The sequence below is a fragment of the Giraffa tippelskirchi genome, chromosome 10, assembly GCF_054371585.1.
Source record: "Giraffa tippelskirchi isolate mGirTip1 chromosome 10, T2T-mGirTip1v1.2.pri, whole genome shotgun sequence".
NCBI lineage: Eukaryota > Metazoa > Chordata > Mammalia > Artiodactyla > Giraffidae > Giraffa > Giraffa tippelskirchi.
This window is the reverse complement of record NC_137284.1, coordinates 94,076,281-94,102,708: the sequence shown is the minus strand read 5'-3', so window position 1 is coordinate 94,102,708 and position 26,428 is coordinate 94,076,281. Positions and strand designations below refer to the sequence as shown.

The 26,428-nt window shown below is 39.6% G+C and overlaps 2 long non-coding RNA genes and 1 pseudogene across 2 annotated transcripts in view; all 3 read left to right on the top strand.

Moving 5' to 3' along the window:
- LOC145524159 (uncharacterized) overlaps nucleotides 1-26,428 on the top strand; it is a 44,014-nt gene that overhangs the window by 1,016 nt on the left and 16,570 nt on the right. The gene's annotated exons all lie outside the window — the stretch shown is intronic.
- Nucleotides 9,373-12,646, top strand: LOC145524163 (uncharacterized). Its single transcript, XR_014067267.1, has 3 exons — nucleotides 9,373-9,911; nucleotides 10,027-11,433; nucleotides 11,568-12,646. It is a non-coding gene; the product is annotated as an uncharacterized LOC145524163 (long non-coding RNA).
- On the top strand, nucleotides 22,487-22,934 carry LOC145523933 (large ribosomal subunit protein uL22m pseudogene; annotated as a pseudogene).

Below are 26,428 nucleotides of genomic sequence, written 5' to 3'. Positions count from 1 at the left end.
TCACCAGGATAGTTCCAAGATGACTGCCACAGCTACAAAAAAATGATAAAAGATTCTACTGTTACCATTTTTTAAAGTTTTATGTTAGCCCTTGTCATGGAATTCAAATTGTGCCAGCCATCTTTTATTAGTCAATCCCATGGGATTTTTATTGTTATTTTGAACAAGATCTATTTTTGTTTAATTCTATGGGAACCACACATATTTTGTACATTTGCCAGGAATTTATTTTCCAATGACTATTACTCAACTCTTAAATAAGTACATTCTGCATTTTTATGCTGGGACAAAGTAGGATGAGTTCTATCAGGAACACCATTTAAAATTATACAAAGTAGCTTGGGCTTTTTTGTTACTCTAATATTCTGGTAACTAGAAGTGAGTTTGAGTTTTGTTTACTGTCTTTCAAAGTGACCCATTTTAAACAAAACCATCTTCTTTTTAAAAGTTAAGAACTGATCTGGTAACAACTTACTGATAACAACAGTAAGGCTTATTTGTTGATTTACATAACAGCATTGATTTGCATAGCTTCTCGCTGTGTTTACTCATGCCCGGAGACAAACATTATGTTAACTATAATAAGCAGATAATATCACATGTCCAGTTTATAACAGTAAAAAAGGAAACATTTTCTTATGTGACTTTTGATGGGTGGTATATATGGAAATACTGAGCTTCTTTCCAGAGGTAGGAAGGCCTTATGTTCTGCTGCACCGAATGTTAGAATACGGATATTAAGACTATGTTGTTTTAACCCGAGAAAAGGAGAATATTTTCACTTGTGACAAAGTTTAACTCCCAGGACTAGGAGAAGTGAAAGTGGCAATCTTATTACAAGACAACCTTATTGCAAGGGCCATCTTCAAGTGTCTCATATCCTGAGGGATCCCTTGATATTATATTCTATTCAAGGGAACAATAGAATCTTTGAGTAAAACTGTCTAAGCAAAATCTATAGAAAATGATGAATCTTGTACTAAAGCTTAAAAAAGTAATAAAATTACATAGTTTCTATAGAGACAGTTTGCAGAACATTAAGAAGGAAATGGGATTTTTAATAAATGTCATTTATTGTCTTGTCAAAAAAGAAAATACAGTTTTCTTGGTTGATTTAGTTTGCTTTGTTTTTTTTACTGTAGAGACATAAAACATGGAAGACTACATGGCTTAAACTGGTTATGAAAATAATTATTTGCCCAAATATCTAAGTTATGAAATAAAATTTCATGTTTTGTTATATTTTGATTTTCATATGAACAGAACTTTTAAAAATATACTTTATATAAAGAAAATGATAAACAGTAAAGTTTAAATGTTCCATAATCTCATTGACCAGATAACTATGTTGATATTTAAAATACTTTTAAAGTAATACAAGCCTATGTTTTAAAAAATTCAAGTTGTACTGAGAGGTATAAATGAAAAACAGGTGTGTTCCTTCCCTCTGACACCCGTCCCCAATCACCAGCCTATTTTCCAAAGGGGCAATTGTTAACAACAGCATGTTTATCCTTCCAGAAAAGAGAATATATTCTCAGATACCAATATGTGTGTATGTGTGTATGTAATTACATTTTTTTACATTCATTTCATTATATATATTTAAAATAATATACTTGCAGATCTTCTCATATCAGCACATACAGAGCTATCACCTTATTTTTAACAGTTGTATACTACCTCATTGGGCTTCACTGGTGGCTCAGTGGTAGAGAATCTGCCTGCCAATGCAGGAGACCTGGGTTCGATCCCTGGGTCAGGAAGATGCCTTAGAGAAGGAAAAGGAAACCCACTCCTGTATTCTTGCCTGAGAAATCCCATGTATAGAGGAGCCTGGCTGGCTATAGTCCATGGGGTCGCAAAAGAGTCAGACACGACTTAGCAACCAAACAGCAAGAGCCATAATAGTTCATTATATAGTATACTGTAAACATTTAACCAGTCCCCCATTGATGAATGATTAAGTTGATTTTATTTTTTGTGAATATATCTGTAAAAACTTGGCAGTTGAATAGTCACTGAAAAGATATCTACATTTTAAATTTTGATACAGATTGTTTAATCTGTTGAACTGATTTTCTCTCTCACTGATATTTGACAGTTACTATTTCTCTAGCATGGGTATTACAAAACTTTTAGATTTCTCTCAAGAGAAATTCAATTTATAGTATTTCATTTTTATTCTTTTTTAAACAGACATTTTACTTAAAGAAAAATCAGAATGTACTTGCTTTTGGAGTAAGTGATGTCTTAGCTCAGTGATATGTGGACCAATCCAATGACATAGAAACTATTTTAATTTTGTAAGAATGGGCTGGCAGATGTGGCTAAAACCAAGTAGACCAATGAATTTTAGGAAACTTTTAAAAGAGAAGATTAAACTGATAACTCACCTGTTTAAAAGATAATGTGTAGCTGTGGGGAGGGGAGAATGGGAATTTGTTGTCTAATGAATAAGAATTTTAGTTTTGCAAGATACAAAGAATTCTTGAGGTTTGTTGTACAATGTGAATGTACTTAATGCTATTGATCTGTACACATAAAAGTGGCTTAGATAGAGCATTTTATGTTATGTGTATTTTACCACCATTTAAAAAAAGATAATGTGCAAAATTACACATTTATACAGAAAGATGGTTATCTAAAGCCTAATTTCAAAAGCATAATTGAAGAACCTTTACCAGAAATGCAGTCTAGTACCTTCAGGGGCCAATTAATATCATCATATAATCAGATAAGGTCCAGAGTGCAAAAATCCCTGGTAATGGACTTCAATTTAATCTAAGGCACAAATGGCTAATATTAGCAGAGTAATTGTCCTTCTCATATGGAGGAATTGTCTGCTGTACTTGATAACCACCAGGACATCTCACCAACTGGGAAGCACTTGTTTTCTGGGTTCTGAGCAAATATGTCTTCAAATAAACTTGTACTCATCATCTTCACCTCTAGTGACCAGATTTGGTACCTAGTGACCAGATTTGGTACACCAAGAATAGGAAGACCACAGCAAGGACCAAGGGGCTCTGACATACACATCGTTAAAAAGCATTCTATAATCTTTTTCTTTATCATACCTCCCAGTCACTGTGTGAGGAAAACCAGAATGAAAGGGAAAGTAAGGTCTGCAGAACTGAGAAAATAATAACTTTGTTCACAATGACTTTGAGTCTCAGGTCCTGATTAAGAGAACAGACAAATCACTTATAAAAATAAAATGCATTTATGTTGAAAAGATGATGCAATGCATGTTAAGGAATTATCTAGTTAAAGTGTTTACAAACTTAATAAACATACTTCTCAACTATTCAGTGGAAGTTGGACAATTGCTTGCTGGCATTTGTACGTTATATTTTAGCACAAAGCAGAGGTTGTCAAACTTGGGTGTACACTACAATCATCTGAGGAACTTTTAATTTGGGTGTCTTGAAGTTAGCCTAGACCAATTAATCAGAATCTCTGAGAAATGTCTCCAGGTATTTCCAATGTGCAACCAAGGCTGAGAACCAGTGACAGAAATATTCTCCACTTCAGTGCATATAATCCTTGTGGGGCTTTCCCCTCCCTCAACAGAAACTTGGTTTTGTAGGTTTGGGCTTTTCCCAAGATTTGTATTTCTTACATGCATCTCAGATGATGCTGATGCATATGGCTCTGGTGCACACTTAGAGAAATACTACTATAGTGGCTGATATTCCTGGTTTTTTCATCCTAATCACAGATCTCTTCTGCTTCTCAACAAACCCTGTCCCCCTGGGCTTTGCTAATAGGGCTCTTTACCCAAGCTAATAATTTTTATTGCTTGGCCTCTGGAACTTGCTCAAGATCTTCACATATGACTTGCATGACTCTAAAATGGCCACATAATCCAGTGAAGTCCTGACCAAGGTTAAACAGAGTGGGAAAATTACATCACGGTCTCTCCATGTCGTGCTTTTGTTAATAACTCCTTGAGTCATACTTTAGAAAATGACAACACAATATTCAACACTATTACCAACATCAAAATGTATCATTAGTGTTCTACTGAGTCATTATGAACCTGAGAATATTTTTAAACATTTGCATAAATAACCCTCTGAAGTAAGCATTTGTATTTTTCCTTCTGAAGTTTCATGTTTATTAAATTTTACCATGATTATGTTTTACTGCTGCTCAATGAATCACCTTAATGTCATTGGCAAATGATAGACATATGTCTGTTTCATGACTCAAGTTGCAAGAGAAATATGAAATATTCTGATGCTCAGAGCAGGTCCTGTACATTCACACTTTCTATTCCCAACTTTATCATCAAGATGGTGGAGTAGAAAGACGTGCGCTCATCTCCTCCTGCAGGAACACCAAAATCTCAATTAACTGTTGAATAGCCGTTGACAGAGGCCTATTGGAACCCACTGAGAAAAGATAAACCACATCCAAGGACAAAGGAGAAGCTGCAAAGATGGTAGGGGTGAAATCACGATAAAATCAAATCCCCTACCCACCAGGTGGGTGACCCATAAACTGGAGAACAATAATACCAAAGAAGTTCTTGCACTTTTGTGAAGGTTCTAGGCCCCACATCAGTCTTCCCAACCTGGGGGATCCAGCAAAAAGACTGAGAATCCCCAGGGAATCCGACTTGAAGGGCAGTGGGATTTGATTACAGAACTTCCACAGGACTGGAGGAAACAGAGACTCTTGGAAGGCACAAACAAAATCTTGTGTACATCAAGATCCAATGAAGAGAGTAGTGACCCCACAAGAGACTGAGATAGACTTGACTGTGAGTGTTTGAGGGTCTTTTGTGGAAGTGTGGGTCAGAAGTGTCCTGTGGCAGGGACAGGGGCACTGGCAGCAGCAGTCCTGGGAGGCACATATTGGCATAAGTCCTTTTTGGAGGTCACCAATAGCCCTACCATAGAACCTGTAGACTCCAGGACTGAGTTTACAAATAGCAAACAACAAACAGGGTGGGAGCATAGCCCCATACATCAGCAGATAATTAGATTAAAGATTTACTGAGCATGGCTCTGCCCACCAAAGCAAGATTCAGTTCTTCCCACATCCAATCCCTCATCAGAAATCTTACCCAAGCCTCTTATCCTAATCCAGCAGAGTATAGACAGAAGAAGCAAGAACTGTAAACCTACAGCCTACAGAACAAAAATCTCAATTACAGAGATATAACCAAAATGACCACATGGATCACAGCATTGTGTAACTCAGTGAAGCTATGAGCCATGCCTTCCAGGACCACCCAAACCACATGGGTCATAGTGGAGATTTCTGACAAAATGTGGTTCATTAGAAAAGGGAATGACAAACCACTTCAGTATTCTTTCCTCAAGAACCCCATGAACATTATGAAAAGGCAAAAAGATATGATACTGGAAGATGAGCCCCCCAGGTTGGTAGGTGTCCAATATGCTACTGGGGAAGAGTGGAGAAACAGCTCCAGAAAGAATGAAGAGGGTGGGCCAAAGCAGAAATGATGTTCAGCTATGTCTGGTGGTAAAAGTAAAGTCTGATCTGATGCTGTAAAGAACAATATTGCATAGGAACTTGGAATGTTAAGCCCATGAATCAAGGTATGTTGAATGTGGTCAAGCAGAAGACGGTAAGAGTGAATATCAGCATTTTAGGACTCAGTGAACTAAAATGATGGGAATGGGCAAATTTAATTCAGATGACCATTTTATCTATAACTGGGCAAAAATCCCTTAGGAGAAACGGAGTAGCCCTCATAGTCAACGAAAGAGTCCAAAATGCAGTACTTGGGTGCAATCTCAAAAATGACAGAATGATCTCAGTTCATTTCCAAGGTAAACGATTCAGCATCAGAGTAATCCAAGTCTATGCACCAACCACTAATGCCAAAGAAGCTACAGTCCAGTGGTTCTATGAAGACATACAAGACCTTCTAGAACTAACACCAAGAAAAGATGTCCTTCTCATCATAGGAGATTGGAATACAAAAGTAGAAAGTCAAGAGATACCTGGAGTAACAGGCAAGTTTGGCTTTGGAGTACAAAATGAAGCAGAGCAAAGGCTAACAGTTTTTTGCCAGGAGAATGCACTGGTCATAGCAAACACTCACTTCCAACAACACAAGAGAAGACTTTACACATGGAAATCACCAGATGGTCAATGGAGAAATTAGATTGATTATATTCTTTCCAATCAAAGATGGAGAGGCTCTATACAGTTAGCCAAAACAAGACATGGAGCTGACTGTGGCTCAGATCATGAACTCCACATGGCAAAATTCAGGCTTAAATTGAAGAAAGTAGGGAAAACCATTAGACCATTCAGGTATGGCCTAAATCAAATCCCTTATAATTATAGTGTTCAGTTCAGTTCAGTTCAGTCGCTCAGTCGTGTCCGACTCTTTGCGACCCCATGAATTGCAGCATGCCAGGCCTCTCTGTCCATCACCAACTCCCGGAGTCTACCCAAACCCATGTCCATCGAGTCAGTGATGCCATCCAACCATCTCATCCTCTGTCGTCCCCTTCTCCTCCTGCCCCCAATCCTTCCCGGCATTAGAGTCTTTTCCAATGAGTCAACCCTTCGCATGAGGTGGCCAAAATACTGGAGTTTCAGCTTCAACATCAGTCCTTCCAATGAACACCCAGGATTGATCTCCTTTAGGATGGATTGATTGGATCTCCTTGCAGTCCAAGGGACTCTCAAGAGTCTTCTCCAACACCACAGTTCAAAAGCATCAATTCTGCAGTGCTCAGCTTTCTTCACTGTCCAACTCTCACATCCATACATGACTACTGGAAAAACCATAGCCTTGACTAGATGGACTTTTGTTGGCAAAGTAATGTCTCTGCTTTTAAATATGCTATCTAGGTTGGCCATAACCTTCCTTCCAAGGAGTAAGCGTCTTTTAATTTCATGGCTGCAATCACCATCTGCAGGGATTTTGGAGCCCAAAAAAATAAAGTCTGACACTGTTTCCACTGTTTCCCCATGTATTTCCCATGAAGTGATGGGACCAGATGCCATCATCTTAGTTTTCTGAACGTTGAGCTTTAAGCCAACTTTTTCACTCTCCTCTTTCACTTTCATCAAGAGGCTCTTTAGTTCTTCTTCACTTTATGCCATAAGGGTGGTGTCATCTGCATATCTGAGGTTATTGATATTTCTCCCAGCAATCTTGATTCCAGCTTGTGTTTCTTCCAGCCCAGCGTTTCTCATGATGTACTCTGCATCTAAGTTAAATGAGCAGGGTGACAATATACAGCCTTGACGTACTCCTTTTCCTATTTGGAACCAGTCTGTTGTTCTATGTCCAGTCCTAACTGTTGCTTCCTGACCTGCATAGAGTTTTCTCAAGAGACAGGTCAGATGGATACAGTGGAGGTGATAAATTGCTTCAAGGGATTAGATCTGGTAGACAGAATGCCTGAAGAACTTTAAACAAAGGTTCATAACCTTGTATAGGAGGTGGTGACCAAAACCATCCTTAAGAAAAAGAAATGCAAAAAGGCAAAGTGCTTGTCTGAGGAGGCTTACAAATGGCTGAGAAAAGAGAAATAAAAGGCAAAGGAGAAAGGGAAAGATATACCCAACTAAATGCGGAGTTTCAAAGAATAGCAAGGAGAAATAAGAAAATTTGCTTAAGTGAGCAATGCAAAGAAATAGAGGAAAACAACAGAATGGGAAAGACTAGAGATATCTTCAAGAAAATTTCATGGGAATATTCCATGCAAAGATGGGCACAATACAGGACAGAAAAACAGAAAGTACTTAACAGAAGCAGAAGAGATTAAGAAGAGGTGGTAAGAATACACAGAAGAACTATATGAAAGAGGTCTTAATGACCTGGATAATCACATGGTATGATCACTCACCTAGAGCCAGACAACCTGGAGGATGAAGTCAAGTGGGCCTTAGGAAGCATTACTATGAACAAGTTAGTGTAGGTGATCGAATTCTAGCTGAGCTGTTTAAAATCCTAAAAGATGATGCTGTTAAAGTGCCACACTCAATATGCCAGCAAATTTGCAAAACACAACAGTGGCCATAAGACTATAAAGGTCAGTTTTTATTCCAATCCCAAAGAAAGACAATGCCAAAAAATGTTTAAACTACCATACAATTGTGCTCATTTCACGTGCTAACAAAGTAATGCTCACAATCCTTCAAGCTAGGCTTCAGCAGTATGTGAACTGAGAACTTCCAGATATACAAGCTGGATTTAAAAAAGGCAGAGGAACAAGAGATCAAATTGCCAACATCACTGTGTCACAGAAAAAGCAAGAGAATTCCAAAAATAAAAATCTATTCTGTTTCATTGACTATGCAAAAGCCTTTGACTGTGTAGATCACAACAAACTGTGGGAAATTCTTAAAGAGATGGGAATACCAGACCACCTTACCTCTCTACTGATAAACCTGTATGCAGGACAAGAAGCAAAAGCTAGAACTGGACCTGGAACTATGGACTGGTTCAAATTGGGAAAGGAAGTACATCAAGGCTATATATTGTCACCCTGCTTATTTAACTTCTTTGCAGAGTACACTATTTGAAATGGTAGGCTGGATGAATCACAAACTGGAATCAAGATTGCTGCCAGGAGGAATATCAACAGCCTCAGATATGCACATGATTCCGCTCTAATAGCAGAAAGCAAAGAGGAACTAAAGAGGGTGATGAGGGTGAAAAAGCTGGGTTAAAACTCAGCATTCAAAAAACTTAGATCATAACGTCCAGTTCCATCACTTCATGGCAAATAGAAGGGGAAAAAGTGAAAGCAGTGACAGATTTTATCTTCTTGGGCTCCAAAATCACTGTGATGGTGACTGCATCCATGAAATTAAAAGATGCTTGCTCCTTGGAAGAAAAGCTATGACAAACTCAGTGTATTAAAAAACAGAGACATCACTTTGCCAACAAAGATCTCTATAGTCAAAGTTATGGTTTTACCAGTAGTCATGTTCAGATGTGAGAGTTGGGCCATAAAGAAGGCTGAGCACCAAAGAATTGATGTTTTGGAATTGTGGTGCTGGAGAAGACTCTTAAGAGTCCCTGGGACAGCAAGGAGAGCAAACCAGTCAATCTTAAAGGAAATCAACCCTTGAATATTCACTGGAAGGACTGATGCTGAAGCTGAAGCTCTAATACTCTGGCCACCTGATGCGAAGAGCTGACTCATTGGAAAAGAACACAATGCTGGGAAAGATTGAGGGCAAGAGGAAAAGGGGGAGGCAGAGGGTGAGCTGCATAGATAGCATCACTGACTCAATGGACATGAGTTTGAGCAAACACCAGGAGATAGTGAGGGACAGGGAAGCTTGGCATGCTGCAGTCCATGAGGTCACAAAGAGTTGGACACAACTGACGACTGAGCTACAACAGCAGCATTTCCCCAAGGCTCACCTAGAACTCTATATGCCTGTTTGAATAATCATACCAGAATGGAGTGGTCAGTTAGTTTAACACTGTGGAGTGAAAGAGAATGGGCTTTGGAAAGAGATGAACCTGGTTCATATTTCCTGCTCCACTTCTAGCTATGTGATCTTAGGCAATAACTTCATCTTGTAGTGCTTGTTTTTTTTCTCCTGTAAATCTTCAGCTAAAATACCCCTCTCAAAGGAGCATTTTGGCAAGGAGTAAATGAAATGCAGAAGTGTTTAACGCATTGGCTGACACATGGTAAGGTGCTTGATAAATAGGGTTTTTTTCCTTTCCCGCTATATATGATCAATAACATGAACAGCTGAGAGTATAAATACAGATATTTTTCTAATTTAATGAACTCAAAGAAATTATGGGAAAGGAAGAAAAATTCAAACTAGTGTTGGAATAACCCTCAGAACAGAGAAGGCAATGGCACCCAACTCAAGTACTCTTGCCTGGAAAATCCCATGGACGGAGGAGCCTGGTGGGCTGCAGTTCATGGGGTCACAGAGTCGGACACGACTGAGTGACTTCACTTTCACTTTTCACTTTCATGCACTGGAGAAGGAAATGGCAACCCACTCCAGTGTTCTTGCCTGGAGAATCCCAGGGATGGGGTCGCACAGAGTTGGACACGACTGAAGTGACTTAGCAGCAACCCTCAGAAATTCACTCAACCAAGTGTGACTGGGTTAAGTCTAGCATCAGGTGATGTTGGGCAGGGGCCATTTTGGGTCCTGGCTGGGATTTAAGCCAGGAGACCTAAGGCCAAGGCTGAGAATGAGGCACAGTGTGAAGCCAAAGAGATCAACCTGAGCCAAGGGGAGACAGAGGCTGGTGCTCAAGGCAGCAGAAGTCAACACTGAGTGACAGCCAGTCCTCAGAAAACCTGGAAGAAACCTAGAAGGAGGCAAAGGGTTGGCCTCAAGGAATAAACCAGGAGCCCAAGATCTTCATGGGGAAGGTAGCGGAGCCTAGACAAGGTGGGACTCCAGAGTAGCAAGGCCAAAGCTAAGATCATTTATGAGATAGCTTATAGTCTTCAAAAATCACTCTTGTCTTTTTATATTAGCCTGGCTAAACTTTTCTGTCCTCATCATAGTCTCTCTTTCTGGTAGGCTTTCTTTGATGGGCATAAAAGTATCCTTCTATAATTAGACCCTATCCTAGGAAGTACAGGTTAAATTATGTTACTCCAAAATCTCAGTGGCTTAACATGATAAAAGTTTATTTTAAGCTCCTATCACAGTTTCACCATAAGTCTGTGGAGGTGGGTAGGAAGGGGACTCTGCTTCATGTACTTACAATAGAACATTATCATTGTTCATTCATCCTATGTATAATGCTTTGCACCTGCTAATCCCAAATTCCCATTCTAACCCTCTCCCACTTCCCCTCCCCCTTGGCAACCATAAGTCTTTTTGTCTTCTATGTCTGTAAGTCTGTTTCTCTTTTGCAGATAAATTCATTTGTGTCATATTCTAGATTCATACATAAGTGATATCATATGGTATTTGTCTTTCTCTTTCTGACTTACTTCACTTAGTATGATAATCTCAAGATCCACCTACGTTGCTGAAAATGACATTATTTCATTCTTTTTTATGACTGAGTAATATTCCATTGTTTATATATATATACACATATATACACACATACATACACTACATCTTCTTTATCCATTCATCTGCTGATGGACATTTAGATTGTTTGCATATTTTTGGCTATTGCAAGTAGTGCTGCTATGAACATAGGAAAGGATGTATCATTTTAAATTATAGTTTTGTCCAAAAATATGCTCCAGGAATGGTACTGCTGGATCATATGGTAACTATTTTTAGTTTTTTAAGGACGCTCCATACTGTTCTCCATAGTTGCTGCACCAATTTACATTCCCACCAACAGTGTAGGAGGGTGCCCTTTTCTCCATACTCTCTCCAGCATTTATTATTCATAAACATCTTAATGATGGCATTCTGATTGGTGTGAGTGGGACCTCACTGTAGTTTTGATGTGTATTTCTCTAATAATTAGTAATCCAACAGGATTCTTAATTTTTTTCCTTATTCCTTTTTATGTCACATATTCTTTTGGAAGTTAATTGAAATTGTATGGACTTTATCTCAGCATAAGGTTCAGTTCAGTTCACTTCAGTTCAGTTGCTCAGTCGTGTCCAACTCTTTGCGGCCCCATGAACCGCAGCACGAGAGGCCTCCCTGTCCATCACCAACTCCCGGAGTTTACCCAAACTCATGTCCATTGAGTCAGTGATGCCATCCAACCATCTCATCCTCTGTTGTCCCCTTCTCCTCCTGCCTTCAATCTTTCCCAAATCAGGGTCTTTTCAAATGAGTCAGCTCTTCACATCAGGTAGCCAAAATATTGGAGTTTCAGCTTCAATCAATCCTTCCAATGAACACACAGGACTGATTTCCTTTAGGATGGACTGGTTGGATCTCCTTGCAGTCCAAGGGACTCTCAAGAGTCTTCTCCAACACCACAGTTCAAAAGCATCAATTCTTCGGCACTCAGCTTTCTTTATACTCCAACTCTCACATCCATACATGACTACTGGAAAAACCATAGCCTTGACTAGATGGACCTTTGTTGGCAAAGTAATGTCTCTGCTTTTTAGTATGCTGTCTAGTTTGGTCATAACTTTCCTTCCAAGGAGTAAGCGTCTTTCAACTTCATGGCTGCAATCACCATCAGCAGTGATTTTGGAGCCCCCAAAAATAAAGCCTGACACTGTTTCCACTGTTTCCCCATCTATTTCCCATGAAGTGATGGGACCAGATGCCATGATCTTAGTTTTCTGAACGTTGAGCTTTAAACCAACTTTTTCACTCTCCTCTTTCATTTTCATCAAGAGGCTCCTTAGCTCTTCTTCATTTTCTGCCATAAGGGTGGTGTCATCTGCATATCTGAGGTTATTGATATTTCTCCCTGCAATCTTGATTCCAGCTTGTGCTTCATCCAGTCCTGCGTTTCTCATGATGTACTCTGCATATAAGTCAAATAAGCAGGGTGACAATATACAGCTTTGACGTACTCTTTTTCCTATTTGAAACTATTCTGTTGTTCCATGTTCAGTTCTAACTGTTGCTTCCTGACCTGCATACAGGTTTCTCAAGAGGCAGGTCAGGTGGTCTGGTATTCCCATCTCTTTCAGAATTTTCCACAGTTTATTGTGATCCACACACTCAAAGGTTTTGGCATAGTCAATAAAGCAATAGTAGATGTTTTTATGGAAGTCTTTTGCTTTTTTGATGATCCAGTGAATGTTGGCAATTTGATCTCTGATTCCTCTGCCTTTTCTAAAGCATAAGGTATTTAATTATATAGAAGAAAATGCACAGTATTATAAAGGAAACCAACTAAATCCTAATACTGTTATCAAAATAGTAAGAATACAAAACTGTGATAAAAGTAATATATGTGCTTCTTTATCAATGTGTGATATCTTTCATCCAGGGTATCAGCTTTGGAGGTCTTCCAAAGAGTCACTGAGTGCTCACTGCTAAACCTAAATCAGGGTCAGCCCCACAGTTGAGTATTTAGCACATGCTTCTGTCTACTGTTCTGATTATCTACCACTGAGTAAAACTACCCTTCACCCCCAAAAACTTAGTGACTTAAAACAACCATTTTATTGTGTTGGGCAATTTGTCTAGGATCTACATGGCATCCTTTAGGGAAGCTGGGGCTTCCACTGGGCATCTTCCAAGATGGCATCTGTATTCACATGTTTGGCATGACAGTGTTCCTCGACCCCCATCTCCACAGAGCTTAGGCTTCTCACAGCAAGGTGGTCTCACAGTGGTCATACTTCCCAGATGGTACCTGGCTTCTGAGATCAAGTATTCCAAGAGACAGAAGTGGAAGATGAGAGCATAAATAAGGATACTTTGCTAACAGTCTAATTCTGTGAAATTATGAGAAAGGAAAAATAATTCAAGCTAGTATTATACTACTCTCAGAAGTTCACTCAGTCAGTGGTAACTTGGTCAACTCCAGCATCAGGTGATGTTAAATGGGGGCCGCAGCCTCACTACTTCCATAGTTTCCTGGTCAAAATAGTCAAAGGACTAACCTAGATTCAGGGGGAAATGAACACTGACCTCACCTCTCAATGGGAGGGATGTCAAAGAAATTGTGGTCATCTTTAATCTGCCATATATTGAATATATAAAATCTCATTTAATCTGTGTAATAACACTATGAAGTAGACATCACTGTCTGCTTTTTACTGATGAGACAGACCACAAAAAAGTTAAGCATTTTGTCCAAAGTCACAAACCTAGTGAGTTTGAAGCTAGGCTAGTCTGATTGCAATGACTGGGCTCTTAACTACTATGTATTCTTTATTCCACTTGGCTTAACTCAAACCTACTACTTGAAAAGCAACACAGACTCTATCAGAAAAGTAAAACAGTAGTGCATTGTAGAAGAACCGTTGGTTGCCTACCCAACATTCATTCTCTCCCTCCTCCCAAATTTATTTGGAAATGCAAATCATATCAGTAAAGGGCCATATTCAACAATTAGGTTTAACCGTTTTTTGTTCAATGAGATATAAGAAGTAGAATTGTGTAATTTTCAGACAGTGTCATTAAAGAGAGAGTTCTTGATCTTCTGGATGTCATGCAGATGTGATTGCTGGCACTCAGTAGCAATTTTATAATATGAGGGAACTTGCTAAAGTGACAGAGTACCAGGTGGCACTAGTAGTAAAGAACCCACCTGCCAAAGTAGGAGATGTAAGAGATGTGGGTTTGATCCCTGAGTCGGGAAGATTCCCTGGAGGAGGGCATGGCAACCCACTCCAGTATTCTTGCCTACAGAATCCAATGGGCCGAGAAGCCTTGGCGGGCTTAGCCCATAGAGTTGCAAAAAGTTGAGTTGGACGTGACTGAAGTTACTTAGCATGCATAGAGTGAGAGAGTAGTAACACAGTTGAAGCTTGAATCTTGGTGATCATGGAGTTGCCATACTGGTTTTGGGCAGCTGCCTCTGGACTCTGTTAATTGAGGGAGAAACAACTTTATATCTTGGTCTGCATGCTCAGTTGCTAAGTTATGTCCAACTCTTTGTGACCCTATGAACTGTAGCCTCTGCCAGGCTACTCTATCCATGGGATTCTCCAGGCAAGAATACTCCAGTATTCCATTTCCTTCTCCAGAGGATCTTCCTGACCCAGGGATTGAAACAACATCTCCTGCATTTGCATGTAGATTCTTTACCACCAAAGCACCTGAGAAGCCCATATCTTGGTCTATGCCACAGTAACTTAGAGTTTTTCTGTTTCTTACAGTTGAACCTAATCCTAAATAATATAGAAGAGATATGTGTATAAATATAAACTTAGTCATGACAGCTTAACCATAATGGAAGTTTAAGGATGCAGGAAATCACCAATAAACCAAAATTGCATTATAAAGAAGAGGTGTTTGAGAGTAGCTCAGGAAAGATTAGAACACTCTATATATTTGTCCACTTTAAAATATTACAGAGTGATGAGCATGTTTGCCAAGAAATTGGAGATAATTGGAAGCAAATGCAAAAGCCATGTTTGTTTTCAATACATAAAAATAGGGCTGCCCTGAGGGAAACGTATAAACTGTCTCCCTCTCATGTTTATTGACTATTGGTGATGTTTTCTTGGGATTGGTTCTGGGTCCAATAGGCTTTTTATTTCCTTTGGTGGTTTATGTAATGGAATACAGAAGTACCTCATTATATTTCTAAAATAAAATTTCAGTGTAAGAAGAGATAGGCCCTTAATTTGGAATGGTTTTGATTTAGTTGGAGAAGTTATCAGAGACCATGCATAGGAATAAATTTCATCCACTGAAATGAGAAAACCTCTTTGTGTCTCAGTGTCCCTTAGTGAAGGAACTAGACAAGATAGTCCCCAGGATTCATTCTAGTCTTAGTCTTTAGTATGAGGATGAAAAACCATGTGAATATGATAGTCAAAGTTGAAAAATATTCAGTAGCTTTTAGCGGTTATATGGATATGTTATTAAGCTGAAACAGTTGTAAAAGAAAACACATACAGAGGTTTTTTTTTTTTAACCATAATTGTGTGGCAGCTCTCCCCTGAGCATATAGGTCAGCAGTCTTAGTTGCAAATGGGAAATGCTGCCTGATTTAAGCAAAAAAGCAATTTCTCAAAAGCCTCTTGGAGTAAATCAAGCATCTCCAGGTAGGCCATGCTTAAAACCCAGGTAAGAATCAGAGCCCGGATCATGTCTAAGGACATATAATAGCAACATGTCTGCTGCTCCCACTATATGCTTGGGTGCCCCTGGAGGCTCCAGAGGGCACAGATGAATTCTTGACTCTTCTAGCTCCTTTGCTTCACTCATTCCAGATTTAAGTCTTGAGCAGAAGCATTTGATTGGCCAAGACTGGATTATATATCTGAGCCCAAACTTCCAGAGACAGTGAAATCAAGGATCAGAATCATTCACTGAAGTCTACAAAATAGGGAATTCCCCCAAACACAGGAAAGGGCTCCTTCAAATTCTCTACACATTTCCACTAATCTGCTATACTTAGGGTTATCTCTATCAAGTGTACCAACAGATGTATTTATTATATAGGTTCTACTGTATATGTCAGAGACTCAAAGTAACTGTGACTTACATAAGGTAGAAATTTATCTTCTCTCATGTTACGGTCAAGAAATAGATGGTTTCAGACATGGCATGGAGCCATAAGGTCATTGAGGGATCCAAATTTTTTGCATCTCATTGTTCTATGATACTTAGGATATTGCCCTTACCCAAACAGTCCAATATGACACACCAGCGCATCCACACCCACATTGCAAGCAGCATGATAGAAAATGGAAGAAAGATGGGCCTGTTCTTCCATTAAGACACATCCCAGAGTTGAACATACCTCCTATCATATGTAATTGGCCAGCTCTTAGTAACATGACCATGCTTAATGGTACAGGAGGTTGAACAATGCCATCTTTATACTGAACTTTATACTGGACGTCCCATGTAATGTCCATCAATCAGGGGTTCCATCACTATAAGAGAAGGGGAGAAAAGATACTGGAGGACAACCAGTATTGAAGCAATCTCTCCCTCGACAAATAGCAGGTTGAAGTTTTAGTGAATAAGATTAGGTAAGAATATAATAGAATTTTCTGTGAAGGTTGCTGAACACCGTTAATTTAAAATGTGAGAAATGCTTCCAAATGTCTAAAAATTGGATAGTGTTTCATTTGTAAATGAGATGGGTTGAGAAAAGGGACAGTTCATGCTCAGTCTCAGACTTAATGTTTGTATTCAGAAATGACAAAGGTTAAAAGACTGAACTAAATGAAAGTTTAAGGGTCTTTCTTGAGGCAAATTGCTATAGTCAGAATTGTATGCTTGGCAGAATGTAGCGTGCCAATTCAAATGTCCCTCTGGGTCTTTGTAGAAATGCAGCAGCCCCTAAGGAGGTCAGAGAGACCTTGGGGTTAGAGGAAATGGAGAAAATACTGGGAGAAATTCATAGATGAGAAATACATGGGCAAACTGGGTGCAAGTTCAAAGCTGTGGAAATAGTATGGAGAGTTAGAGGGTGCTTGTATGTCTGGGTCATCTTGCAACATGCTTCTTGAGGCAAAGAGTAATGGGGCTCTAAGCCACTGGTGACAAGGGTGGAGCGCAGTGCCCAGGGAATGACAGCTAGGTCAGAACCTCCCAGGACTGCTGCTGCCTGGCTCAGAGGCTCCTGGGCTGATTATTCTGAACCATACTTTCAGAAGCAGTCTTCAAGGAACTGATTCCCTAGGATACCAGTAACACTTGGCTCATTTCCAGCACTGTACGTGTCCCAAAAGCTTTTCATAGACATTCTCTATTCTCAAGATTTCAGGTTTATTATAAAGATATACATGTTATCCAAGCAAACTATGTATGTCATAGGGAGCTTTGGTTTAGTATTGGTGTTTTGTTGCCTTCTATCCTTTTCCCACATTATATAAATGTATTGAAAAACACTAATAAAAGCATAGGTTCCTGGACTGATACATTTCTAATAATAATTATAGTATTAATACTAACTATTATTTGTTTATTGACTTAGTGCTTTACATGTACTTTCACATTTTAAAAAGTTGAGGTGTAATTGACATGCAACATTATATTAGTTTCAGGTGTACAACAAAATGATTCTATAATTGTATACATTGGGAAATGATCACTACAGTAAGTCTTGTTCACATTCATCACCACACACACAGAACTTTTTTTTTGTGTGTGATAAGAACTTTTAAGATTTACTCTCTTAGCAAATTTCAAATGTGTGATATAGTATGATTAACTATAGTTACCATGCTTTACATTATATCCTTATGATTTATTTATTCTATAATTGGAAGTTTGTAACTTTTGTCTCCCTTTACCCATTTGGCCCACTCCCAACCCCTTCCTCTGGCAACCACCCATCTGTATCTATGAAGCTGCGCTTTTAGATTGCACATAGAAGAGAGATCATATGCATTTGTCTTTCTCTAATATTTCACTTAGCGTAGTGCCCCCAAAGTCCATTGATGTTGTTATAAATGGTGAAATTCTGTTCTTTTTTATGGATTAATAATCTTCCATTGTGTATATATACCCCATTTTCTTTACCATTCATATATGGATGGACATTTAGGTTTTTATGTATCTTGGCTATTGTAAGCAATGCTGCAATGACCATGGGTTTCTTCTACTCTTGGTCTACCGCAATTAGTTTAAGTTGAGGCAAGTACAAGGAGCATTTTTCAGGAAAAGATGGATAATGACAATGGCCTATTTATTGCTTTTCCTAGTAAATAAAATAACATGTTTTAAATTCTTCTCTATTCCACCACTGAATAATAGCAAATCAATAGCCTTGTCCATTGATGGATGAATGGATAAGCAAAAATGTGGCAGGTACACACAATGGAATATTATTCAGCCTTAAATAGGACAGAAATTCTGACATAAGGTATGATGTTGATAAACCTTGAAGGCATTATGTTAAGTGAAATAAGCCAGTCATAAAAAAACAAATACTGTGTAATTTCATTTATATGAGATACTAGAGTACTAACATTCACAGAGACAGAAAGTAGAATGGTGGTGGCCAGGACCTGGAGAGAGGAGGGGAATGGGGAGTTAGTGTTTAACAGGTATATTACTATCACCGATTTAATGGACAGAAATTTGAGCAGACTTTGGAAGACAGTGAAAGACAGAGGAGCCTGGCATGCTACCATCCCTGGGATCACAAAGAGCTGGATACAACTTACCAACTGAACAACACAAGATGAAAAGAGATTTGCAGATGAGTGGTGATGATATTTGTACAACAGTGTTAATATACACAATAGCACTGAACTGTACACTCTAAAATGGTTAAGATGGTAAATTTTGTATTATGTGTATTTTACCACAATAGCAAAAATTTGGAAAAAATTATCAGTAGCTTTATCTTAGTTACCCATGGATACAATGGACTGGTCTTCTACATTATTCTTTTCTAGTACCTACCTTTGGACTCCTTCAAGCAGTGTTTTTATAGCACTCTAAGTGCCTATAAGTGCTATAATATCACAGGGTTTAATAGATTTATACTTTCTTTGTGGGGATTTATTCAACCTTCCTTTGTGGCTTTCTTTCAAACTCTGTATTTTTTCTTAGTTGATTTTATCTTTATTTCTCAAATGTCTACTCAGATCCTACGTCAGTGGTTGAGAGCACTCTGCCTGGACGAAGTCCTTGCTCTACTGCTTCTTTTCTCTGGGCCCTTGGATGAATGACTTAACCTATCTGTGTCTGTTTCCTCTTCTGTATAAGGGTGATAATAATAGTATCCAGACATGCTAGGAGATTTAAAGATTTAATACATAAAGGGCTTAGGACAGTGCCTGTCACATAGTAAACACTTAACGAATATTCTCTATTACTATAATTAAATTAACTATTATTATTTCCAGAAGTACTTTCAGGGAGTCTTCAGTAGGAAGCATCTCTTGATGTTTCTAGCAGCTCTGCCTGCCCTTGTTCTGGTAAGAACACTTATCTTTACTCTGGATATCTGCCATCCTAAGTGATTCTATTAATCCTGGTCCCACCTAGATTCCCAAGCACTGTGTGAACATTTAACTCAGGCCTGGCCAGTCATATAATATTTCATCCCTCTAGAAGCAGTGACTGGTTCAAAGTGTGGTTCTGGGACCCAAGAAGGGTCAATCAGAGTTCTTCTTTGGTCATGACAAGGAGATTCTGGGATATAGTAGTCTGTGTTTATTCCAGGGCTGCCAAGCTGAGACAATGGAAGCTTTGCAATATAGGCAGCCATCTTTCCTGTCTTCACAGAGGAAACCCATCTGAGATGGGAAGCAGTAAGGCCAACACCCAAAAGGAGAAAGAACCGAGAGATAGTGTGGTGGGGTACGGAGGAGGGGGTGAGATATGGGTCTATAACTTTGAGTTTTGGGGGATGGCAACCCTCTGTCATCTCCTATCCTGACCTTTCCAGGTCTGGGAGCCCACAAAGTATCTTTTTGCTTAAGGTGGTTTGAGCTCAGCTGTTGTCACTGTAACTAAGAGACTCACGGCTAGGATGCCCTTTACATTCGATTTGTCCTTCTCCCTTCTCTTCCCTCCCTTCCATTTCTTTCTTCCCAGATCCCCGAGTGACAAGGCCCTTGTCGTGAACTGGGACTGTCAGACTCCTACCCTGCAAGACTCTTTCCTTTTCTTGGTTCTGGAGTTTTCCACCTCTGGCTAATTTTCTAATTTTCTTTGCTGGGATCACTAGCTGTGACCTAAAACCTTCATTTCTTCTTAAGTCTCTCCTCCACCCTTTTTTTTTCCACTTCGGACAACTTCTCTATTTTCCTGTAAGCAGATGTACCAAGTTTATTTTTTCTTCTTTGCTTTTATTCTGCATCTTTGCAGCTGGTACCTTTATGCCCTTCTTCTCTTCTGACGTTAATCTTGGGATATTTGCATAAATGTGTTTCTTTTTACTATAGAAGACACTTCTGTTTTATGTTTCATACCTGAAACACTTCCTGACTCTGCATTCCTCATCTCTGGCTATTCCCTATAGCAAGTCGAATTCAGTTCAGTTCAGTTCAGTCGCTCAGTTGTGTCCGACTCTCTGCGACCCCATGAATTGCAGCACGCCAGGCCTCTCTGTCCATCACCAACTCCCGGAGTCTACCCAAACCCATGTTCATCGAGTCGGTGATGCCATCCAACCATCTCATCCTCTGTCGTCCCCTTCTCCTCCCGCCCCCAATCCTACCCAGCATTAGGGTCTTTTCCAATGAGTCAACCCTTCGCATGAGGTGGCCAAAGTATTGGAGCTTCAGCTTCAACATCAGACCTTCCAATGAACACCCAGGATTGATCTCTTTTAGGATGGATTGATTGGATCTCCTTGCAGTCCAAGAAACTCTCAAGAGTCTTCTCCAACACCACAGTTCAAAAGCATCAATTCTGCAGCGCTCAGCTTTCTTCACCGTCCAACTCTCACATCCATACATGACCACTGGAAAAACCATAGTCTTGACTAGACAGACTTTTGTTGGCAAAGTAATGTCTCTGCTTTTAAACATGCTATCTAGGTTGGCCATAACCTTCCTTCCAAGTAGTAAACGTCTTTTAATTTCATGGCTGCAGTCACCATCAGCAGTGATTCTGGAGCCCAAAAAAGTAAAGTCTGACACTGTTTCCACTGTTTCCCCATCTATTTCCCATGGAGTGATGGGACCAGATGCCATGATCTTAGTTTTCTGAACGTTGAGCTTTAAGCCAACTTTTTCACTCTCCTCTTTCACCTTCATCAAGAGGCAAGTCAAATTATTGGTCCCTAAATGAAAACCACCAGCATGTACCTAATTTCCCTCTCCTCATACCATCAGTTCTGTTTCTCACTTATTCCTTTAGTCAAGCCTCAAACCAATACCTTTATCTAGGGCTGTTAAACTCTCAGAGGTATTTAAAGACAAGTTTAGCTCTTAGATTGTGATTCCAATTGATAAATGTAGAAGGAATGAAGAATACAGAAAGTCAACATTAGGCCAATATCTAGTAGTGAGTGTTATAGGTAAGAACAACTGATATGTACTAAAATCAATGAGCAAAGTATAAGGAGAAACAGGGTATTTTCATAGTCTCAAAGAATCTCCCCACAGGATATATATTGGTTACACAGGAGAAAATTATAACTTCACACTAGAGAAACCTAGAAGACACCACCTTAACTAGATGATCAAGATGAACATCACCACTAGTAAGACACATCAGCGTCATATGATGCACTGAGAAGTGTACAATATTTTTTCTGAGATGTTCTTGCCAAAAGTGTACAACCTCAGTTGAATCATAAAACATTATCAGGCAAACCCAAACTGAGTCACATTCTGTAAAATAACTGGCCAGTCCTCTTCAGTAGTGTCAAGGTCATGATAAGGAAAGACTGAGGAACTTATGCAGATCGGAGGACATGAAGGAGTCAGGAGAACTGTGAATACATTTGACCCCAGATTGCATCATGGACAAAAAAAGGATAGGAGAGGACAAGTGGGAAAATTTGACCAACATCTGCAAATTAGGTAACGCTGTTATTAATGTTAATTTTCTAACATGTCTTCCCCTCTGTAGACAGTTCAGAGGAGCTTTACATCAGTTCTTCGGAAGGTCTGGGCAGGAGAAAGCACCAGTTGTCCTTAGCAATTGTCAGCTCAGTTTCATATCCTTGTGTTGATTCTCTTTCCCTCCCTGTTCCCCTTCCCTGTGCTGCCCTATTGCTCTCCAAATCACATTCCTAAATAAGCAACTTACAAGTCCCAGGAAAGATGGTGGCTGCAAGACAAGAATGTTTGGATGTGTTATGGATGTGAGGGAGAAGCTGATCTTGGGGCTTCTTTTATCTTACAACATTGCACCCTAATCACATATCCACACCAGTGCTTCTCTTGAAATTTCTCAAAAATGGGAGAATAATAAAATTATGTATCCTTCACAACTACCTGGAGAGCTTTCTCAGATACCAGCTGAAATCTACCATTGTTGAAGACAAAGTACAGCAAAGATGTGGTATTTGGCAAAATTGATATGAGGAATGTCCTTTGACCAGGCTTTGGCTCAACTGGAATTCAGTGACCAAAAAAAGGGGCGCAAATAATGAAAGAGGTTCTCTTAAAAGCCCAAGATATAACAGTGGGAGATCACAATGTGGAATTCAGATCCAACTTATATATGGCTGGGTCCACTTCAGAGCAAGGCCAGTACTTGATACACATCGATACCACCATGGGGGTGGCTTTGGAATCATGGGATTATTTTGTGAAGTTGGTGGATGGCCCCTTACCTCCACATGAGGCACCAAAGACAGAGTAACCCATACCAAAGAAGATATTCAGGAGCTTTGAAACCCGACCATCACACACACACTGTATGATGGGGGAATTCAGAATCCACAGTATATACTTTACTATTGGTTTTCTAAAAACAAACAAAAATTAGTTTTTATGAAATAAAACAACTTACCAGTTCCAAAGTCTTCATTTTTCAGAGAACCAAGGCCAAGATACCTTTGGTGAAAACAATAAAAGGACACAACGTTGAGACCATCATGGAAGCTCCAGGATGTCTGATAAGATTCTCTTCTGTTCTTTGTGCTCTCTGTCCCTCTTGCTCTTCTTTTTTATGGAAGGCTAAAATGGCTAGTCCTTTTTGACCAGTCTGCCCTAATTCTTAAACTTTCCTCTGCTCGCCCTTCTCTTCCCTGGCTCCATTTGTAGCTGGTAGCTCATCCTCACTAGGCTCTAGGCCAAAGCCAGCAAAAAACTGGCGGCTTAAACAGCCTTCCTGCTCTGGTTAAACAAACTCCCTTTGGTTGGCTGCCGCCCCCACTGCCCTTGCCACTCTCCTCTCCTCTAGCATGTGTGTTCACATGTAGCTCTGGCCACCCTTCCCTTCTGACTAGTAAAACTTCCACCGCAACGCCCCATCTGTACCTTCAGGCCTTGCAGCTTTCCTCCAGTGCATCGCCATCGACATCTTATCAGCTTCTTTTCACACAATGCCATTCAGGCACTCATGCTCTTTGGACAAGGGTAGCAATGCTGTGGGGCAAATAGGGAAATAATCAGTGAAGAAATAGTCCCTAACGGCTGTCTGTTTGACTTCTTCAAGACACCAATAATATATTGATTCACTTGGAAAATATTTTTTCAGCACCTAATATGTACCACTCATTGTGCTTCAGTGCTGGGAATACAGCAGTGAGTAAAACAAACAAAAGGCCCTGCCCCATACAGCTTACATTTCAGTGAATAAGGATAACCAAGGGACAGAAGTGGGGCTGAAGTGCTACGTCTCTCTTTCCCCCTTTTCTTTATACCTTTTTTCCTCAGTGGCAGGCAAAGCACTCATTTTATATCATAGAGCTAAACTTTGTCTTATGACTCAAGATTAGAATTTATGTTTGATCCACTACCCACAAGCCACCTGGGTTCTCCTCTGTTGAGAGAAAAGTTGATACCTAAATGGTCTTCAGCTGTAAACTATTTTTTTTTTTTTTGGAGGGGGCACCCGGATAGCTGTAAACTATTAAAGGCTGTTCAACCTACCTTTCCCTGCCTCAGCTGGGACCGCACAACCTGAAGGCCATAAATTGTCTCTTAGAGCAGGAGGGAGGCTCAGTTCTCCAGTGTTTTCACTCTGAGCTGCAGCTCTTTTTCATTGATGCCTCTTCTGTTTGTGGTTTTGAAAATATTTGCCACATTCTCAGCTCTGTAACTTAATATTTATTATAACAACAGAAGAAAACTCTTCCTTACATAACAGCCTGCTTTAAAACCATTGCTATTCTTAGTGGAGAGACAGTTAGTTAATGAAACCATGAATACCTGTGATATCTGCATTGGAAGCAGTTCAGCTTCAAAGATGGGCAAGCTGGTTCAGAACGAGGCCAAGGCAGAGACAATCTTTCTTATTTCCCCTCATTCTCTGCAAAGGTAATGGAAAATGACTGGTTGCTTTTTCAGTTTGAGGTGCTCTCTCTTTGGGAATTTACTGTTGTTGTTTTTGAAGAGACATGAATTTGTACTGCAGGCTCCACGTATAATGCTATCTAACTTTTCTGTTTCAAACATAATCTTGGGGAAGGGCATTTCCATTTCTCAATGGGATTTTAACAGTAGAGAACTCTGCAGCTGAGTGACTCATCTTTACAAGATTTATCTTTCCAGGGCTTACATTCTAACCATCCAAGATGATTTGGGGGGTGGAAGATCTCCATCAGGGAGATTTGGCCCTTGAAAATTTACCTTTACAGATCACTTATGTTGGATTAACAATTACCTTTCTGTTATTAACAGCTTCTTAAATATAAATATTTTCTGGAAGGAGGTGTAGCAAAGGAAAAATTATTTGCTCTCTATCCTTCTATTTTCTTGGCTGAGAACCCCTAGTAATGAAAGACATATTAACAAGAGAAAAACAAATTTAATTACATATGTACAGTGATGTACCAGGGCTGCCTTCTGCCCTCCTGCTACAGGGTACCTTTTGAAGTGAAGTGAAAGTCACTCAGTTGTGTCTGACTCTTTGCAACCCCATGGATGGTAGCCCACCAGATTCCTCTGTCCATGGAATTCTCCAGGCAAGAACACTGGAGTGGGTTGCCATTCCCTTCTCCAGGGCATCTTTCTGACCCAGGGATCGAACCTGTGTCTCTTGCATTGCACGTGAATTCATTACCACCTGAGCCAAGAGGTAAGCCCACAGGGTATCTTTTACATAGGAGATTTGTTTCTTTCAGGAGGTCATATGTAGGTCAGACTGTTGTTCCTGCACCAAATCTCAAGTACCTTAATTCAAAATAATCAGGATGCCAAAGTGACATATTTGGAGGTGATATATTCTGAATCCCCACAGAGGTAACAAATTGCTTTTTTAATGCACTAGTGAGTTCTGTCACATTAATTTCCTCAACTTGAAAGAACTGAGCAGAATGAGCCTTGAAAATCTCTCTTTTGGGGAGGGAGGTAGAAAGCCTTGAATGCTATGAGGGATAGGCACTGAGACAAGGTATGAGAGTCCCAAGGACAAAAAAGGGCCGGAGTGGCCTTGTGTGATTATCAAGGATGTCAATAGGGTGATGTTTGGAGGATAGGGGAGGCCCTGGGGATGTTGTCTTTTCTGTCCTAAGGATTTTTGTAAAGAAGTTTAAACTGAGCGAATTCTTTATGTGATGTTCTAAGGATTTTTGGTTTTTGATTTTGTTTTCTTTTATAAAAAATTTATTGGAATACAGTTAGTTTACAGTGTTACTTTCTGTGTACAGCAAAGTGAATCAGTTATACATATATCCACTCTTTTTAAGATTCTTTTCCATATAGGTCATTAAAGAGTAGTGAATAGAGTTCCCTGTGCTATATAGTAAGTCCTTATTAGTTATCTTGTCCTAGGGATTTTGATGGCTCTCCTTCCTCTGTGGATATGTGTTGCTGCTTCTGGGAGTGAACCCCCCATAATGCTACTCCCCAGGGTAAACTGTGTCTCTCAACCTTTTTACTCACTGAGTTAGTCCAGACGATAGAAGCTTATCTGGGTTTGAGAATAAGCAATACTGTAATGGCAATTTGGCTTATGTATGGCTAATTTAACTTTGGTTTCCTCTGAAAGAAATGAAAAAGGCCAGCACAAAGGTTATAAACAAGGTAAGTTTACCAGAGTGTGACAGTGTTTTCCATTGTCTCCCTATATCTTTTAGATGCCTTTCTAGAGTTCAGGGGGCTTGACAGTCTGCAAAAATGCCTTTTTTCCCCAAGTTAGAAAAAACTTACTCTTGCAAACAAGCCAATAATTTTACAATCCAGAAAGTTGCTTCTCTCAAACTGCTTATCTGGTTTACAGCCTTGAAATTCTTATTACATCAACCCAGGGACAAAGCTCCCCTTATCTGTGCTTATGCTTCTGGGCTGAATTTTCCATTTATGTCCTAGGGATGATGACCACCACACAT